The sequence below is a fragment of the Corvus kubaryi genome, unplaced genomic scaffold, assembly GCF_017639235.1.
Source record: "Corvus kubaryi isolate FWS band 111438036 unplaced genomic scaffold, C.kubaryi_AGA036_p1.0 37256, whole genome shotgun sequence".
In the NCBI taxonomy this organism is placed as follows: domain Eukaryota; kingdom Metazoa; phylum Chordata; class Aves; order Passeriformes; family Corvidae; genus Corvus; species Corvus kubaryi.
Genome location: NW_024581076.1, coordinates 6,725,682 through 6,743,733, shown reverse-complemented (window position 1 = coordinate 6,743,733; position 18,052 = coordinate 6,725,682). Strand labels below are relative to the sequence as shown.

The window sequence follows — 18,052 nt, the reverse complement described above, 5'->3', positions numbered from 1 at the left end:
TGTGCTGTCTCCAACTACATTTCCTCAGATCACAAAGTACCAAAGTGTTGCTCTGTGCAGCTCCTTAATTTAGAAGATGTAGTGTCCACCCTAGGACAAGTGTGTTCATTGAACACCTGTGAAAAGCCCATTAAATTAAAATTAGTCTGGTTTTGTTATTAGGCTTTAGTGTTTGGTCTGGTATAAAACACAATTAATTTGTTTGCTTTTCATCAGCATAAAATCAGAATACAGTGTTAACAGCAGGAAGAAAAGAGAACTCTTTCCTCCTAACAAAACTGACCTATGAATTCACAAATTGACCTATGATCAGTAAGAAAAGCAGTGCAGTAGAAAAATACCTGCTCTGCTGTTTGCATTGCAAGGCACACTGTAGGAATTACAAAACCACCCAATTAAAAACACTGATATGTTATAAAGATATTTATTAGTTCCTTGTTTATCAAACTCTTGTATCTATCAAAACATCTCCTGCCATATTAACTGAATTGTTACATTATGCTTTCTTTACTGTGCCATTGAAGTACGTGAGAATTTTGCAGAAATCAAAACAAAGATGTTATAAAAGTACTTTACGATGTGCAACAAACCAGAATTTAGAATAAAAAAATTAAATATTAAGGTATTTTAAACAGTTACACGTAAGTAAAATATGACATATATGTAAAAACAACACTTACTAACTGTAAGACCCTTTGTTTCCATACCTTAAAGTGTGTGACTGTGAAAATTTTTATTTAGTAACTATAAGATCAAATGTCCTCAACTTAAACCTTGTTTGTAAAACTGCAAGGAAAGCTAACTCTGTTATTAGCTTAAAGAATGATATCATTAAATATTTTATGTAGAAGGATAATTTATGTTAGATAAACTTGATACCCAATATCTCCTTGGTAGCAGAATCACAGTCTTTCCCAAGTTCAAGTTGATAGCAAATAGATGGAAATTGCCTTCTTACCAACTCTATTGCTTTCCTGATCAATGCAAAAGCACAATGAACACCACTGTGAAATGAAGTTTCATTAGAATAAAATCTTCTAAGTCCACCAAAGGAGCAGGAAAAAAATAAATTCTTCTAATGATAATTATTTGAAAGACAAAATTTTCTACAGTATGATGATCCAGCATGTATAAAATATTATCAGATGCAGATGAATAATATAATTCCTCAAAAGAGGAAGGAAAATTTCCATGGCTCTCCTGACTTGTTTCTGTATCCTTTGCCTACATGCCCTGTAAAGTACGAAGTGTGTAAAGCTTCCCCTTTTAACCCAAGGAATCTATTATATATTGGTTATAATATCCTTTAGTATAGCTATTGAACCTCTATAACGATATTAGTCTTTGTATGTTGAGAAGATTTATATAAAAGTCTTTTTTAAAAGTGCACCTTCAATTAGGTGAATCTTCCAATTTCATTAGTGTTTTGAAAACTATCCCTTTCAATTCATTTGTGCATCGTATGAACTGTAGCACAAGAACAGTAGCAATCAATGACAGTATCTTTTTTTTTCCATTTGGAACCAAGGAAGAAGAAAAAGGAAGCAACATTACCCTTTAAATTATTTCTTGACAACAAAAATGGTACTTTCTGCAAAGTACTTTAAACCAGCATTTGCCTAATGCCAGTTAATTGCTTCACCATGGAACCACTACTGGGGAGGGAATTCACTTTAGTGGTTTGTCAAACATGCGCCTGGGTTTCACACTTTAACTTGGTAATGGGTTATTGGGAATTTTGCAGTTTGTGTTTGGTTGGGCTCTAATCTACTTCTGGCACTGATTAAATACAGCACTAACCAAAACCTCTTGCCCTAAGTAATTACAGCTGATCCTTTGGTGCCAAAAGCATTTTCCTTTTCACTGAATGTTCTTTGGTCTAAGTGCAGCCTTCACTTACAAATTACAGATTTCCAGAAGGAAGGAAGTAATTTCTGCTGTGAGCAAGCAATGAGAGGTATGAGACTCCAAAAGGTATATCTAGGGGGAAATAATATTCAGATGTGATTGTGCTTGTTATTAGGGCAAATTTAAAAATAGACTAAATAACAGAAAAATCTTGAAAGCTGGCCTAAAGGAAAAAAAAAGGAAAAGTTGCATGTTAGAGGTTTGCAATGATAAGCATTCCACACAGAAAGCATTCTTTAGAATACAACCAAAGTGATTTACTTACTGTAGTAAACCCCTTCAGTGTTGCCAAATCATGTATGATGTTCATTGAAAATGAAGAAAATTCTGTGAAATCTGTCAGTAAAGATTGATTTTAAGAGCACTAAAATGTTAAGCATGGAGCAACAATATGGAAACACAAGCTTAAGATTTATGACTTATCAGAATAGAAGTATTACATACTGCCACACATTCTTGGTCGTGGTTCAGTGTGTTATGCTGGCTTGATAATAAAGATGTGCGTAAAATTAAGCCATGACAAGAAGGTAACAGCTGGCTTGGGTGAAAAGGAAATAGAGGAACTCATCAGTGCCAAATTTGAATATTCATTCTTTCTCTGAAAAAAAAAAATTTCCAAGACATGTAAAGCAATTGGCTTTCCTTGGTGCAGAGCTGAGCCTGCCATAGAATTTGAGCAATCTATTAAAATAATAATTTCATTGGACAGCTGCTCTTCAAATGCTGTTTCAAACTCTGGTTGAAACAGAAGCATGCAAGCTTACAGGAGGAGAAGCAAGATCATCAGGGGAGTGGACAAATATTGTTTCATTACACGTGTACCCAAACATCTTCATTATTCTTCTTTTGGAATAAAAGCAGAATATAGCCGTAATTTAGAGTTTTAACAAATATATGTGTCATTTATTTTTAATGCCTGAAAAGTGAAATTTCCCTGTCCTTTACCTATATCCCAGGTATCACATGAAAAACTGAAAAAGGAATTTGGTGGTTTCATGTTCTTATTCAATTTACTCTTCTGCAAACAGCACTGATTCCAAATAAAAAAAAAAAATCACAGATATAATCTTTTAGAGTCATCAATGCCACCATCAGTTTGTGAGAAGTACTAGAATTAAAAAGAATATGTAAACCAGAAGTACACACTGTCCTTGCTAAGAACAGAGATGCTATAAAAAACAAAGGTTTTCAAAAATGGAACAATGAAACGCCTGAAGAAGTTAAAGTGTTTCCACTAGGGAAAGAAAGGTTTGCACAAATAAGAAGCACTTTCCTTCTTTCCTTGAGGGAGGTGCTGTATCATTGCAGTCATAAGAAAGAAATCCCCAAACGAATACATTAAAACTAAGCAGCACTGATGAAAAGGAAGAATAAGAAAAGACATCATTGCTGGAAAGAAAATATTATCTGTCATCTTACTTATTTTAATCAATTTCAACATTGGATGGACAGATGAGTCATGTGAAGACTTTGCATTTCACCTCTGCAGCATTTTATCTTACCTAAGAAAAAATATAAAAAGGAGCTGAAAATAACTAAAAGTGCCAGGGACTTCACAAAACATGTGGGATAGTAAAAACCTGGAATCACATATTTTAAGATATTCTCTTGAGTTTTAAGTGTATTTCTCAGGCAAGGAGTTCCTGTGAGTGAAAGTAAAAGGGGTTGGAATTGATCTTTCCTTTCCTACCTAACCTTTTACTAATGTTTTCCAGTGGTGATAATGAGCTTTTCTGTGACACAGCCATACCTGGATTCTGTTTGTGGGTACTTCAGAGTGCTAGAAGTGCCAGCTATGTCTTTTTCACTTTTTAGTGAAAAAGATTCAAATACCTTTGAGAAAAATCACTGCAGCAGCAACAGCTACAGGAGAACGCAAAATCTTCTAGGAAGGCCAGATGCCTTAGAATAAAATACTGACAGATTCTATAAATATTTGTGTGTAAATTGTAAATACAGTCCTAAAAATGTAACAGTTTAATAATTTGTTTATATTTAATTAATATAGCAATTACATGACTCATAGATGCTACTTAGTTCCAGCCTCAGCTGTGACTTTTTTGTTCACATCCACTGCTCCAAATGTAACATCTGTAGTGAACGCTCTAGTCACATTTCTAGGAAATAAAAACAGGAACACAACAGTTAGGAAAAAACTGGGATTTAACAGAAATGATTAGACACTGTTAAAACATTTTATGTGTATGAAGCAAAGGATAAAAAAACCCCAAAATATTCTGTGCAACTGAAAACAAAATTTATTTCTGGAGAATGCTCAGCTTAAGAAAAAGGATCAAAATGCATTGCCTTCCATGGTGTGAAATACTCATCAAAACTGAACCGTTCCTGTTTATGATGTTTTAGCATATTCATTATTATGTCATGAACGGTACAAGTTATGCATTATGTCTCTCATTTTGTTGGGATGCTTCTCTACCCGGTTTTGAGGTAGGTAGTCCTGAGAAAACGAGATATTTAGAACAAAACCTTGTTAACTAATTTAATTGCAGCCTGGCAGTTTTTTTTCTAGAAGACGAAAAAAAATCACTTAAATATTTATTTAATAACAATATAGTGAATATTAATTATTTTGTAAGGACAGAGAATGACAACAATAGATTTAATAGAGGTAGTCCCAAGGCCTATTCCCAAAGAGGTTAAAGAAAGTCTACAAGGTTTCCATTTATATATTACATTCTTTAAAATATCATTGACTTTCCCTAATGCATTTTTAGATAAGAAGACAAACCAGAAAGGCTGCAAGCACAACAGAAATTTTCAGCTGAGAAGAACAGAGAACCAAGCTGTTTGCAGAATGAACCGTGCACAAAGCGAGAGATGAGGCACAAGTATTTCCTAGGATAAAACTTCCATTTTAAATACACCACAGAACTGCCAAGGCAGAGGCATAGCTACAGTGAAATTCATTTATCTTTATTTGTACAACTGTTTAATACTAGATGGTATCTCAATACACATATCCATGGAAAATCCACTAAATGAAGATAAAAGAAAAAAACATGAATGGCACTCCAGGGAAATTGATATTTAATCTGCATGCCATGACATATCCATGAGAAGGAGCTATGTTTTCTCTCCTTTTAAACTCCTTAGATGGAAGTGGGGAATACCAAACTAGTTAGACAAATTTTTGTTCCTAGGCTACCCAAAGAATAACCACATTGATTCATTATGGGTATTCATAGCTTAAAAGGTTAGAAAGGATCAAGAGGCCATTTAGCATGATCTCCTCTATAACACATTACATTTATTTTCTAAAGCAAAGCTTGATAACAGCCAGTCAGACTGGATTTCAGAGAAGGCGAGTTCATAATTTTCCCTGGCTAACTGTTCCAAACCTCACTTGGTAAAACTGCATGTATTTTTTTCTCTTTTTTAGCTTTCATTTGCAGACCTTGCTTCTTAGTTTATTTCTGCAATGACATTAAAAAAGCAATTTGATAGGTCTAATAATACAAACAAGGTACAGAAATGACCCAAGATACACATGATGTGGAATCACCTCCCATTTTGCAGACAGAGGTCAATATGTGCAGGCCAAAGCACAGACAGAGATAACTCAAAATAGGAGATGTGCCAACTCAGGTCAACTTTCTAAGTCCTACAGGAGCAAATACATCCTCAGAGATAGTTACAAGGCCTTCTACCAATCACAGCAAGCCTAAGTTTATGGTTTAGTTGCTTTATGACAAGAATGATTACAAACAATTATCCTCTAACAAAAGGGGAGAAATTAAAAGGAAAACAATCATAAGCTTACTGAAGTCTCTTGTGTAACTACATTTCCTCCAGGCACAGAACTTTTGCTTCCTAACAAGATGTTATTTTAAGATTGTGCTTTAACAAATCTGCATGTTTTCATTCAGTGCTTTTTCCTGTTGCCATAGTGAAACAGAAGCTGGCATATGAAAGGAGATACAGCCATTCTGAAAACTCAGTGCAGTGACATAGGTGATTTCGATCACCACTGCAGAAGATGGAGATTAATTTCCAACACTTATTACAAAAATATCCTAAGAAAACCCCAAAACAAAAACCAGAAACTAGCTTTAATTATCTCATTAAAGCCTATGTTTTCCAAAACGATAATTTAATTAGTGTACAGAGGGACTGAAACGAAATGCTAAGACAGAAACTACTATTTGTTTTTGATGCAGCATAAGGAAAAATGAAACTATAATATGAAATGTCAAACTTTTAATAATTCCTTAATTTCTGGCATAACTTGATGAATGGTATCAAATGTATGGTCCAAATGAGTTCTAGTAAAAAGAAGTTTCCCAACAAAGACGTGAGCAAGGAGTCTGTAACTGGACAATTGTAAATTTTCTGGCAGGCACTAAGCCACGATATTCAACATACTGGTGCATCTTGGTCCATTTGTTAAGCTCCATCACTCTGACTGATAGCTTTTTGGTATTACCCATTCTTTTGATTCAACACTTTTCTTTAACCGATGAAAGATTTTCCCAAGCTAAGTAATTTAATCTCTACAGACTGAAAGCTTAGCCAATATTCTCTTAAATGACATGACTACATTGAAATACTGCTAAGTGGCACAACAAAAGACATGAGAGAAACTAAGATTAGTGTTGCACATCTTCATTGCTAATTAAGTGGTTTCAGATTCTGAGATCGAAGGAGCTACATCAAAGGCAAAGTACAATAGTATTTTATAGCTCCAATGATGAGTTTTCCATTGATAAAAGCTTCAAATCCACAAACAGCAGCTTTATTATCCAAAGAAAAGATATATTTAGTTTCAATTGATTTACTGTTTTAATTGGTGTAAGGCTGTAACATCACTACCTGAAATTAGTATTTTTTGTGCAATATTTAAATTGTGATTAAAACATCAACACTTTCAATGTAACATTGCTTTTCACTACAAAATGTCAATCAGCATGCCACACTTAGAACTTCTGGTTGTACTTGAGAAATGAAGGTATAATATTCATCAGTGCTTGACAAATAGACATCTCCAGAAATATATAAGGAGGTGTAGAACTTGTAATCTCTAAATCATTAATCAAATTTCTTCCAGAAGAAGAGGAAAACATGACCTAAAGGTTGTTTGATACACTGGCAGAGCTGGAGGTTTCAAGCTACTGCCTACAAAAGACGTTACCACTGCAGTATGTCTATAATAGCACAAAAACCAGTATGTGCTTTGTGAAGCTACTTTGGCACTGAAATCCCTGGAATACAAATTCTTGTGCAGAGACACATGTGACAGATTTGTTGAAGCCATAGCTCCAGCATGATCAAGACTGCTTGGGGCAGGATGTAGTTGAAAGGGGAGGAGATTGTGGAATTATGTTGCAGGATTGGAAAAGACTTGTGACTTGACAGAATGTGTTCTTAGGGAATATGTACTAAAAAACAAGTTAGCCTGCTTGGCTAACTTTTATTAGCTTATTTTCAGGTTAGAATAGCAACTTCTTCTGGAGTCATTGATATTTTCCTTGTAACAGCTAACGTAAGTTGTCTAACCAAAGTCAAAAACAAAACATGAATACATTTCCAGAAACCTTCTATCATCCTAGGTATTTCTTATGGTTTACAGTTCAGCCAAGGAGGTCTTTTAAAGGGCACAGAATGCATATGCTGCTGCAGAAAGTTTCTCTACAACAGTCACTTGATTCCACATAGGCAGAAAACAGACTTAAAATAAAGCCAAGCCCTTCACTGACCAAAGAGCTTTAGGTATTTGTTTGACTATAAATCTCTAAAAATAAAAACTATTTCTACTCAGTTTCAGGACTTGCCTTCATTTAGAGATTGAGTTCCCCCCCCGCACCCCCCCCCCCCTTTTTCTTGCTTTTTAATTTTTATTTAACCAAATAATAGCATTTTGACTAAAAAATAGCTTAACAAATGGATTATTTTTTCAGGGCTGAGTTATGAAAAAGGACAACAAATAGTATACTCTACCTGGGCTACAAAACCTATTTATCCTTGCCGTGATAAACACCTTCCAGAGGGAACGGATTTCCCAGTCTCTCCTGAAGACCATTTTTTACAGGATTCAATAGATTTGCACTTGGTAATGCATAGGCTAAATAAAGAGTTTCTGAAATATTAGAAAGCTATTTTTTGAAATATACACTAGGGAAGGATGATTGAAACTAATCCTATATCAATGGCTCACATTCATTTATGCAGTTCAGGACACAAAAGTAACAGTTTCTATAATGAAAACCTGTGCTGTAGGCTGTCTGCCTAAGGGATCATGAGCTCAGGATAGTTCTTTAAGCTCTTACAAGGTCTTTGTTTAGAATGTTTCATTTGAATTATTTAAAGACCATCTGATGATTTATGTAAAAGTACTTCCTTTGCTTCTCTTGAAACATGCTGTGGCAGGAGTTGCAACTGTTGTTGGTAATTATGCCTGTAGGAAATCTGTTAAACAGATGCTACACAGATGCCACATGGTAACCACTAATTTGGTAACATCCCCAAACAAACGACAAATTATTTTTTATTATGTTAGCTTCAAACAAGTACCCAAAAAAGAGTTCTGAGAAGCATTTATGAAACTCAAGGAGCAAGTCAATATACAAACAGAAAAAAATTCTTACTAGCATACTGTAAATTACATTATAAATGTAAAATGACGACAACTGTGTCCATCCTAATTGCAGGCTGAAATGGTTTTATTTGATCTTCAGCAAGGCAAAACTTCTGGATATCCTTTGCCAAAAGGAAGAGGTATCTCTGCCAGAATCTATGGAATTTATATTACAATTGCAATAAAAGAGGGAAATTTGTGTTTGCTCTGTACTTACAAGAATGATGTAGCTGTCAAAGTTCTGACTGTCTCTCACCTCTCCAGAGGGCCTGGCAGCTTGGGCTCAGTGCCAGCCTTGTCAGCACAGCTGTGGAGCCTTGAAAGATTGCTGTGAGAGGACTGCAAATTCCTGCCCCTCATTTGTTCACGTGCCTTTGAGCTTAGGCTCTTACCCATGCTTTCTCAGCTGAACTATGTTGCCAGTATGTCTGCATCCAGCCTTCCACCTCCCTGGTTCTGTCCCAGATCCTCATGGACTCAAGTTCCTGGTTTGATCTTGGACCTGCAGACGAGCCACCATGAGGAGGCCAAACAGACTGACCCTGGCTACTATCACTAGCACTCACAGCCACCTGCTCTTCCTATTTGAGTACTGCACGATCAGAGCCACTGCCAGTCCTCCCCAGCAGACTGAACGTTTCCTCGCTAGTTTCTGCAAAGACAAGGCAATGGAATGATTTGCAGCACAGTAACTCTGTGATCTCCTGACTGACTGAACTCCTACCCACCTTAAAAATGAAGGAATGGACACAGGAGCTGAGGGGGAGCTGTGGGGCAGTCCCTTGGAGACTGCCCTAGGCAGACCAGCTGTGCTTAGGCCAACTGGAAGGTGTTACCTGTTTAGATATGCTGGGTAATTTCTTGCTCTGACAATCCAGGAAGCCCAGGGAACTCCCCTGAGCAGTTTATGCTGTAGGCGAAGGAGGAGACCAAACTGTACATGGATTGGTAATTTTAAATAATCTCTGGAAACTGTTCTGGCGTATGCAGGAAAGGAAAAGGTACACAGAACAGCCTATGCATGTAGGTACAACAGCTCAGATATATTTTGCATATAGTTTAAGATAATAAACAGAAATTGATGATGTATATGCTGGAGTATTTGCTAGGGCCAGCTGGAGGATGATTATAACAGTTCCCTGATTCTCCTTTGATCCAGCTGAGGATGCCCTCATAGTGACTGCATTGGAAGCTCTTGTCACCATTTGGAGAGCAAATGGTCCTCCTGATGAAAGCACTGAATTCCCCCCATGAGTGTTACTCTATTAAGATTCCAATAAATTTTTTTTTTTTCAAACTTACAGCCTGTGACTAGTTATGCAAAACATCCTGTCAATTTATCTAGTGAGTATGTTCAAAACTGGTGTACCACAGGGGTTTCAAGCAATATGGAAGCTACCTGCCACAGGTCCTATTTTCTAGATAACAACTTTTCAGAAACGATGTAGTCTATGTCAGTTTGGTGATGTCTAACTTGATAGAATTCCATCAGCATCTTTTATAGTGCCTCATCACCAGTTCCCTCATCCAGGTGCATTTTTAACTTGGATTTAACTTTTAACTTCATTTTTTAAACTTCATTTAACATTTTTAACTTATTAACTTCTTCTTTGCTCACCTTTAAGAGATTGTTAAACTGAAAGCTATTGCAAAATTGCAGAAAGAGCACAAAACAATAAATACTGAAAATGGATCATTTAATTCCACACTGAAATAAAACTTTAAGTCTTATTAGTGCAATATCCATGAAAGATATTATTGCAGCTAGAATATGAAAACACTATTTAACAGTTGGATATTATTCTGCCCTCATACTGGGCTACTTGCAAAGTATCTCAAGCAGAGCTAAGAGACAGTAAAATAACCTCCCTGAAATAAAGTGGAATATAAATCAGATTGAAAGATAGTAACATGGTGTTGATTCATATGGTCAGCTTCAATGTATTGATGAAATAACATAAGGAAGATAATAAATTTCTTACTAAATATTTAAGTGCACCAGATAATCCTAAAACACACATAAAGTGCAACCTACAGGTGAAATGAAAGAAATGAATACTCTATTATTTTGCCCTCTCAAGGCAAGAGGAAAAAGGCAAAATGCTCTTTAATTTACATGAACCACAGGCAGCAGCTAGTAAAATGCTGACATAAGAGACTGCATAGCAATGTCTTACTGCAGTTCAGTATTTATCCAAGAACTAGTCTCTGTCTCTCAAATGCCTTTGGGACAAAACGAAAGGTTAATCTAACTGAACAACATCCTACTTCTTAATTATTGTGTAAATTTTGGTTTTTTACTGAGATTTTTTTTCCTTCAATACAAATGCTATTTCTCTTGTAAATTATTTATATAGTGAAAACTGTTTTATTGTATTCTTACAGATTGATGCATTGAGAATCAGAATCTTTTATGTCTCTACGGTTCAGTTCTTGTAAAAGCTACCAATGATTGAATGTTATTTACCAAATATTTATCAAATTGCACCTACCTGAAATATGTTTGGAATCTTATTATACAAACAATGCACATCATAAAAAACATTTACCACAAATAGCATTTCCTTGTGTCTTTGCTGATTTATGCAAAGTAGACATTACGGTTTCTTAGTACATTTATACACTATTGCTCATGTACTCCTTACTCACCAGAACCCATATAAATATGTATTATTTCCACATCTAAAAGTGAAAGGAATACTCTTCTGCCATAGCAATTGAGGAACAGCATCAAAAGTGAGTTTCATATAATAAGATTTAGGTGAAGTCATTCCAGAATTGGGGACACTCTACTGGCAAAGCTCTTCCAATTTAAGACTAACATAATTTTGCCTTCAGTTATAACAGAGATCAACAACATTCTTGCCTGAAACAGTGATTTTCTTCTTCTTGTTAAGTCATAGCTGTTTGTTAGGTCACAGGAACTCAAATTACATGAATAAAGATTATCCTCTTCAATGTTTAGATAGCAGAGTAAAAGAATTGAGGTATGTGGGAAAGGTGGATAGGCAGTTACTCTTAATAACAGCTGTAATATCCAAAGGCCTTCAGCAGTAGCTGTGTGTTAGTTACATGTCATCTGATAATGCAACTATAATTAAAGGACTATAATTAAAACTATTTTTCCATTACAAGAGAATGGCTGACTGAAGGATGGTTGAAACCTGCTGCATGCACTGCCTTCTGTGATTATCTTCTTATGTGACTTGATTTATCTCATGAAAGGGAGCCTAAGAATTGTGTAAATTGCTGAAAAACAAAAAAGAGAGTCATCTTCCCTAGGGAGGTACAGCATGGTTTTAATGTCATTACTCTAAAGCAAAATTTGAGATAAAAGTCTCTGAAGCAAGGATTGGAACAGACTGCATGGGAAGTGGTTGAGTCAACATCCCTGGAAGTATTTAGAAGATGTGTAGATGTCACACTTAGTGACACGGTTTAGCAGGACACTTGGCAGAGTTGGGATGGTTGGACTTGATGATCTCAAAGGTCTCCTCCAACCTAAACAATTCTATGATTCTATGGATTTGCTGAAGTACAGAAGTAACAAAAGTGTAATTATGAATCCCAATCTGAAACAGAATATACATGTTTGCTGGGAAAAAATTACTTCTAACAGCATTTACATATTCACTCTCACAGAGTAACAAGAATTAACTTACATCATTTAGGCTTATGTTATTTACTGATTCAATTAGTAAACTATCCAGGCCCTTCACTGAACTATCAGGTACATGGACATAACAGTCTGCAGACCCCAAATTCTTAAATTAACAATAACATAACTAAAAGCTAATTCAGGGATGTGTTTCTTTATTCAGAGTTTCCCCTCTCAAACAAAGAGAGAAGAACAACAGCATGGCAATTTTAGCCAGAGGAAAAAACCCTTCCTGGTTCTTTTGTGGAGAGAGAATACTGTTCTTCATTTCTTTATATGACATTTAAGTACTAGAGCGTCACATGCATTAAAAATGTAAATGGACTATTTTCATTTAAATATTAAATCAAGATATGATCTCTACAGTTCTTGTTTCTCTACATGAAGGTAAAACTCTACAACACTTGCATCACTTGGTATTTTCCTTCTGAAATCTCAGAAATAAGTATGGCACTTACTTTGTGATTAGGCACGAAATTGACTACCGTTTTCTTTTATGGATGCTTTCAGCCTACTCTTCTCCGGAATATGTAAGAATTTCACTATAATAAAGAACACACAGTTTGCAAAGATTGCCACTGCCATCCTGTTAAAAGAAAAAAGATATTTTTTTTTGGCTGAGGAAACTTCTGTTCCTTGTTCCCACTATCTACCTAAGTAGTTGCTCATATTCTTGCAATTTAAGGGAGTTCCAAAACAAATCCCATTTTATCAGCACGGTAATCAAACCCACTCCAAACATATCTTAATCAGTTTTATTCATTCTGTTTAATTATGTGGAAAATTTAGTGTGACCTACATTTTCAGTAAAAACATGGCTTGAACTAAGTGCAAACTCCTGTCTTAATCTCTTGCTGCTAATACATGCTCTTAGTAATGTGGAATTACCTTAATTTGAACTGGAACAACCTTGCCTTCAGTTCTCCTTTCACACAGAACCATTATAAAATAACTCTGTTTCAAGAATGCAAATAGCATTTCATGTTTCCACTCACTGATTTATAATCTGCAACTATTTAAAAAAAACCCCAAACCTACTGCACAACATCTAAAATGAATTTTGGAAAACTGATTGAGAGTAAACCCAATGCAGCAAGCACACAACACATGTCCCAACTAAAACAAAACCCCCAGACCCAAGAAGCCAGTATTAATCCAGATCTGTTTTCTGATAGAATTCACCTCTGATCTACAGCAAAAATTTACAGAAATTACTAGTGTAGCAGTGGAAGTGAGGGTGAGGCAGGGGAGAGATGGAAGTAGGAGGAGTGCTGTTCTTCTCAGCAGTGTCAATCTAAATCACCTGTAAAACAACTTGAATGACAATTGGCTGCATGCTGTTTGTGACAAACTATGCTAAGATACGAGGGACTGGGAATGTTTCATTTAAACAGGAGCAGAATTTATGACAACAAAATGTCAGTATTTGGTTAAAGTGATTAAAATATATCATCAATGTATATTTGTTTTCCTGGACATTTATGAGTGTCAAGTTATTTTAAAAGCTGATTTTAAAAGAATGATAAACGTTGCGTAAATGAGCACACTGCACAGACCACTGACCTCTTTAAATAGCATATGAGCTCCTCAGCATGTCACGGGGCTCTCTAGGGTTTCAGAGCCCATCAGTGGTAAATAAGTCTTGAGTGCAAGCTAGCTGGTCTTATGACTGGGTGGGTTCAGACAGAACAAAGCCAAAAACAATGCCCCCATTCAACTTATTTGAAGCACAGTGCACTGTTTAGTTTTCTCTGAAAGGCATGCAGAGGGTATACTTCAAAACTACTCTGAGAACTTAATCAACCTTAGGCAGCTCTTCCTTTGGCTTAGAATTGCATTGCTGCTCCAAGCCAAACAAATGCAGACACACTGCTAATGCTACAGCAGCTAGTGTGAGGAGAACGTACGCTTGCAAAACAAAACATTCAAGTCATAAATTTTTTTCTCCAAGGAATGTCTGGATCCCAGTACACCGTGTCCATATCTCTTCCAGAGGGTTTGTATCAGTGTCATGGGTAGAGACTTTTACTCTATTTATATTTCTGAAAAGTCTACTTGATGATGTAGATTTTCCAGAGTGACCTAAGGCCAAGTAATTTTATTTGTGAGATAACTGGACAGAGCTGACACTCTAGAATACTTGGCCCCTCTAAATTCATCCTGGACCTGCAGGATGAGGCAGAAGAAATCAGAAACTACTTGTTCAAAGGTAATGTGAAAGGAATGCAGTTCTTGTGCTTTGCAAAAACATCTGATGTTAAACTTCCCTCTCTGTTGGAGAGGCCATTTGGAACAAAAATGCCTTTTCTCTATCTCAATGAGAGTTCCACATAGACTGCAAATTCTGATTAAGCTTCTATCCTTCTATAAATAAACAACACCTACACTAAAGACTGCAAAAAAAAAAAAAAAAAGGAAAGCAGATACTGTTTGAAGTACTCGTGTTAATTTCCTAATTCACATTTTTCTGCCCTATGTATGTGCAAATGGGGAAACATTTATTAGAACATTTTCTTTAGACTAAACCCAAATAACTTAATTACCCAATAGGTCCTTCTGGCTTTAAAATTATTGGTAAAATTGTGCCAAAGCCTTTACAAGGTCAATAAAAAAAACCCTTTGCATCAAGCCTGCAGAAAGATTCTGCTGTAGTGCAGAAAGAGAATAAATTAAGAGACAGTGACAATGCAGGGGAAATGTTTAAATGGCACTGACATCAGCACTTCACAATCTGATATAAGGTTATGGTTGGATTAATTTATCAAGGGCTAGGTTGAGAGAAGATGATTAGGATAAGGTTTCAGATTAAAAAAAACAACTCCAAAAAAAAAATTACCCTGAGGTAGTTTTAGGCTGAGATTGAAAGCATGTTAGCTACACTGCATTTAAGGAATATGTTTATTTTCTTACTCTCTGACCTATTTGATTTTCAATGTATGCACTGTTTCTTCAATGCAGTAAAAAGGAAATCAGATGGCCAGCTACTGTGGAATAACATAAATTATTAGGTAAAAAATAAGAAGTACTTAGTCAAGGAGAGAGAGCAACATAATCCATTTGAATTTGGGGTTTCATTAAAACCTGGAAAATCAACACCATGAGACACAATTTTACCTATGTCTACACCTGATGGAACTGGCAACTCTGTAATGGTAGTGATGTGCATTTATGTCAGGTAGATAACAGATCAAAGGGCACGTCGGGTCATTATATACCTATATATTGTGGCTCTTGGTTGGGTTTTTGTGCATTAGCAGTGCTTCTAGCATAAAAGTACTCTCTGCTCACACACACACACACACACACACACACACACACAAAATGGGATAATGCAGTCTCAATCACAGCCAGCATGGGTTCATGAGGGGAAAGTCCTGCTTGACAAATTTAATTTCTTTTTATGACAAGGTAACCCACCTAGTTGATCGAAGGAAGCCAGCTGATGTAATGTTTTTGGATTTCAGTAAAGCTTTCAAAATTGTCTCTCACAGTGTTCTCCGGCTGAGGGAGGGGATTGTCCCTGCTCTGCTTTTTTTTCTCAAGGTGTGGTCTTACCTTGAGTTCCATGTGCAGTTTTGGGTGCCACAATATAAGAAAGACATTAAACTATTAAAAAGCATCCAAAGGAGGGCCACAAGGATGGTGAAGGGCCTTGTAGAGAAGCCGTATGAGAAGCAGCTGAGGTCACTTGGTGTGTTCAGCCTGGAGAAGAGAAGACTGAGGGGAGACCCCATTGCAGTCTGCAGCTTCCTCATGAGGGGAAGAGGAGGGGCAGATGCTGATCTCTTGTCTGTGGTGCCCAGTGACAGGACCTGAGGGAATGGCCTGAAGCTGTGTCAGGGGGGGTTTAGGTTGGGTATTAGAAAAAGGTTCTTCACCCAGAGGGTGGTTGGGCACTGGAACAGGCTCCCCAGGGAAGTGGTCACTGCACCAGCCTGACAGAGTTCAAGAGGCATTTGGTCAATGCGCTCAGGCACAGGGTGTGACTGTTGGGCATGGTCCTGATGAAACACAGGCCTCACTTGACATAAGTGACATAAGCACTTCAGCATAGGTATGAATTAGCAAAAGATTTAAGCATGACTGCTGTGTCTGACTGTAACCATGTTTGCAAGCAGGGAGCTAGCCCTAGCAGGCTCAAGTGGTAAGAAGGGAGAGGCATGTTAGCTGTCACAAAAGGCTGGAACAATGCAAAGTCATAGGGTTTGTTTTAATAGATAGAAAATAGAAGAATGTAATCAATAAAGTACAGTTATAGAAAAGCTTAACAGCAGTTAGCTGAATGTGAGGAATATGTTAGATAGGAACTATGTACTGTGTTTGTAGGCCTAGGATAAAGAAACCACAACTTATGTGCACTCCAACCCTTAAAACTGTAGCTTTTAGATAAGCAAACAAACAAGGGCAGATGCCAGAATTGTAAAGTATAAAAGCCTGTGTAAAATGAACCACAGTGAGACATGCACAGGTGCTAACCCCTGCAGGTTCTCTGGGCACCAATAAAGGTAGATACTAGCCCCTTTTTTCCTATTTCCCTGGAGAATAAAAATTCTTAAGGAATTTTAGCAGTGTTTGGCTTTACTGGTTTTGAATGTCAAAATTTCCAAAATTCAAAATCAGAATTTGTATTTGAATTAAAACTATTATATTTAATGTGTGTGTTCAGAATTGATTAACTGCTAATAAACACTTTTATAACTGGAATACTGTGTTGTTGCAGCATCTAATAAGAAAGTTATGCAAAGTGTAACTGTTGACAATTTTCACTGGTTTAATTCTTATAATTTTATGTTGCTGGAGATCTGTAAGGTCCCAATAGCCTCAAAAGGATTTCACACAAGCACTCAAGCTTGTACTTCATGATCAAACCACAAAGTCAACACCGCTGCTAGTAATGGATTCTATTTTTAGCACATGGAGGGAGCAAAAAAAAAAAATTTATCACCCAACAATAGATCATCAATAATCTGTAGTCATATAAGACCATAAATGTGCAAGTAAATCGGAGAAAACCCCAAATCCCTCTACTAGTATTTTCTTACTAAAGATGTCAAAGGGACTGAATGTGATGCTGTGGTTTAGAAAGCCACAAGTACAAATCCTTCTGTATTCTAGCACATTACCTCATCACTGTTAATGCAGAATCCAGTCTGAGGACTACCCTTTAGACAGTGTATTTGTAACTTGCTAAACCGAAGTCCAGGAAAAATGGTGGGAATATAGCAGAAAGAGGCCTACGGGACTAGAGAAACAAACAGCGAAAATGAAAACTAGTAGTAGGCACCTGAAAAGGCTGTCCTGGCCTTATACAACCCAGAGCTCGGTGTTGTACCTGCCCACAAGAGCTGCAGGACCAGGACACAGCCGGCGACGCTCCCCAAGACTTCGGAGCGTGATACTCTATCGCCTTCTGGAGTTCAGAGGAAAACACTGATTTCGCTCAGTAAGAGCACGCCTAAAGCACAAAACGTCAGAAAGCCTGGGGGTGCCTTTTGCCCATTTATCTTTGCGTTCCTCCCGCCAAGCTGCTATTTAAAGTTTAAAAGGGTGTGAGTAGCCGCAGCTTAAGCACGCTGGAAGCCTTCAGCCTCGCCCCAGCAGCAGAGCGGCGCCCACCCAGGAGATCTCTGCAAAGGACCACCAGCGGGGAGGCCCCGGGACCCACCCCGAGCTGCGGGGCGCCTTCGGGAGCCAGGAGCAATCCCGGCTCCAAAGCAGATCCCGCCGCCGCTTCCCGCCCGGACAGCCCCGGCACGAACCACGGCACAGCCGCCCCTGTGGATGCCCGTCAACGGCCTTCCCGCCGCAGAGGCTCTTGGGAGCTGTAGTCCTAATCCGCCGCATTCCCCGGCTAGTTGCGAGGAGGCCTGACGGCTATCGAACTACAGCTCCCA

General features: G+C 37.3%; 1 long non-coding RNA gene across 1 annotated transcript; it reads right to left on the bottom strand.

Moving 5' to 3' along the window:
- Window positions 1–3,660: 3,660 nt before the first annotated feature.
- LOC121662588 lies at window positions 3,661–17,970 on the bottom strand. Its single transcript, XR_006015328.1, has 3 exons — window positions 17,824–17,970; window positions 12,617–12,744; window positions 3,661–4,025 (listed from the first exon to the last, which is right to left on the bottom strand). It is a non-coding gene; the product is annotated as an uncharacterized LOC121662588 (long non-coding RNA).
- Between the last annotated feature and the right edge of the window lie 82 nt (window positions 17,971–18,052).